Source organism: Haplochromis burtoni, unplaced genomic scaffold (assembly GCF_018398535.1).
Source record: "Haplochromis burtoni strain Fernald_Lab_line unplaced genomic scaffold, NCSU_Asbu1 Contig_34, whole genome shotgun sequence".
Lineage (NCBI taxonomy): Eukaryota > Metazoa > Chordata > Actinopteri > Cichliformes > Cichlidae > Haplochromis > Haplochromis burtoni.
This window is the reverse complement of record NW_024582395.1, coordinates 1,071,048-1,073,576: the sequence shown is the minus strand read 5'-3', so window position 1 is coordinate 1,073,576 and position 2,529 is coordinate 1,071,048.

Sequence of the window (2,529 nt, the reverse complement as noted above, 5' to 3'; positions counted from 1 at the left end):
TGTGTGTGTGTGTGTGTGTGTGTGTGTGTGTGTTGCTGCTGCTTCCTTGTTAAAGCATTTCAGTGGTCTAGCATAGCAGAATTTATTTTTCCTGAATTCAAAAAAGATCTGCATGAAAAACATTCAATTAAATGCATTTTTATTTATATGGGCAAAAATCACAACAACAGTTGCCTGAAGGTGCTTTATACTGTAGGGTAAAGATGTGACAATAATACAGAGGAAAATCCAACAATCAGACAAAATCCCAACAATTTATCAGTTCTTGGTTACTGGAATTTAAGGAGTCTGCTTTATAACTGAGGTTCTATTAAAAAGGTTATTACATGAAGTTTTATATTAGTATTTATCAAAATAATCATCCTTTCCACCCTTTCCCATTGTGAAGGTGGCTCTTCACACCTCCCTCACCTGTTTTCTATTCCTTCATTCTCATTGTATTCTTGACATTTCCTCTCATCTTTTGCCAAGTTGTTTTGTCAGTTTGTTGCGTCAGTCTAGTGTCTTGTCTCTTTAATGTATTTATCATTTCCTGGCAATCTGATCTTTTATCCATCACTTATAGAGCAGTTAAATGAAAGCACTAAATTTATCCTCATTTTTTTCAGCACTTAGCTTTTATTACATGCTTTTATCATTTTTGCAGTGACTGTCATGTCTAATTGTTTCAAAGACAAATGACAAGAAAGGGTGATTTGTATCCCTTTAAAGGTGTCTGTCTTTGATAAAATTGTCATTTTAATAAGTACTTCTGTTACTTAGATTTTGGTTTCGCTGACATTCTGAGAAAATTGAGTGGCTCCCTCAATGCCAAGCAGTCAATCTGGAATTACATCAAGAGACAAATAAAAGTCAGATGTTATACAAAAGAACAGCGGCAAGCACTCAAAGATGCTTTGTACAACCTACCTGCCAAGTACCTTGAAAAAGGAAGAGAAGAAGTGCCATTTATGGCACAGTGACAACCCCAAATTTTAGTTTGATTTACTTTTTTGTTCTTTCTGATTCACCACTCTTTGGTTGAAAGTGGTAATATGTTTTAAAACATCCTTGCACACCCTCCCCCTTCAAATTTAACGCAAGGCTATATTTACCTGTGTCGTGTCAGCTGATTTCCACACACACTGGAAGTACTATACAGAAAGAGCATGAGACTTTCTAATCTAATCATTGTACTGGTATTTCAGAAGCTTCAGAGGGATGGGAAAACAATACATCCATTTTGATTTTAAACTCCAGTATAACCAACACAGCAGATTCTCGCAGTTAAAATCAAAGTGTCTAAAAACTGAAACCATCCAACAAAAAGAAGGCAGAACAAGGTTTTTTTAAAACAGAACTTTGGAGTTTTTTCAAACATGTTGAGTATTATCTTTGGTGGGGAGGAGGAGGGCACCTGGAGGCACAGGCTGGGATGTTGGATGAGTCTTATCCCAAATTAGGATTGTAATTGTAATTTGTAGGAAAAAACGTATTTCAACAAATACAGAAAATATAAATTGCCCACTATGTGCTCTGTTTGTACACATTTTGTTGTCCATTTAAGCTTTTGTCATTTCTAGCTTTTGCAATTTTCACTTCATGGGCCTTTTCCTAAATTGACATTTTGCATCTAAATATCTTTTCTTTTTAAATTTTTAATTATCACCTGGCCATAGGGCCTCTGCGTGGAATTCCAATGAGAACTTTTAAGATTTTTTTTAAATACGTTTTTTAGACTCACTCATCTTTCATACAATCACCTCATAACAGACACTCACCCACAGCCTCCATCCCTCCCCTTTGAGAAGTTCCTCACTAACTGCGTTTATTCAGACTCCACTCTGACTCATAACTGACATTATTTGTTGGCTCGAATACACTTGAGCACAAGGCAACGGCTACAGCTGTTTTCAAGGGAACCCCCTCCTTCCTGTAATGTACTCACACAACCTACCCTGAACTCATATGCGCTGATGGAGCAACGTCCACCATTTGGTGCAATATCATTCGCGTACAGCAGAGGGCAGCAGCATTCCTTTCAGGACTGCAGAGGAGCTGTTCCTGGTCCTGAAACTATTTTCTCTCAGCGCTCTGGACATTTGAACTTTTCTCCCTTTCACATCAAAATTGCAAAGCTCCACTCGTAAACACGCTGTACGAATTACTCGGTTCTAGTTCAAACTGTTTTAAAATATTTTTTAAAGATCCGTTTCAAACGAAGTTGCTTTACACAAAAACTTCATGGGAACCGGCGATACTCTTTTTTAAAATGTATCCGTCTTAGGTAGCCCAACGACAAATTTGCTTCATTTGATAGTTAATTTTCTGATATCTCGTTATATTAAAAAAAAGAAAGGAAAAATTCCTGGTTACTGGTTCTGGCTGATGACCCTTTCCGATGAAGGCTAAAACTAAACTTAAAAAAATGAATAACTAAACAAAATACTTTTTTCAGTGAGTCCAAAGAGTAAAATAAAGGAGATACAAAAAGGACAGTAGCTCTCTCGGCGGCGGTCTGTGATGAAAAACTGAGCAACAGGGAGAGTA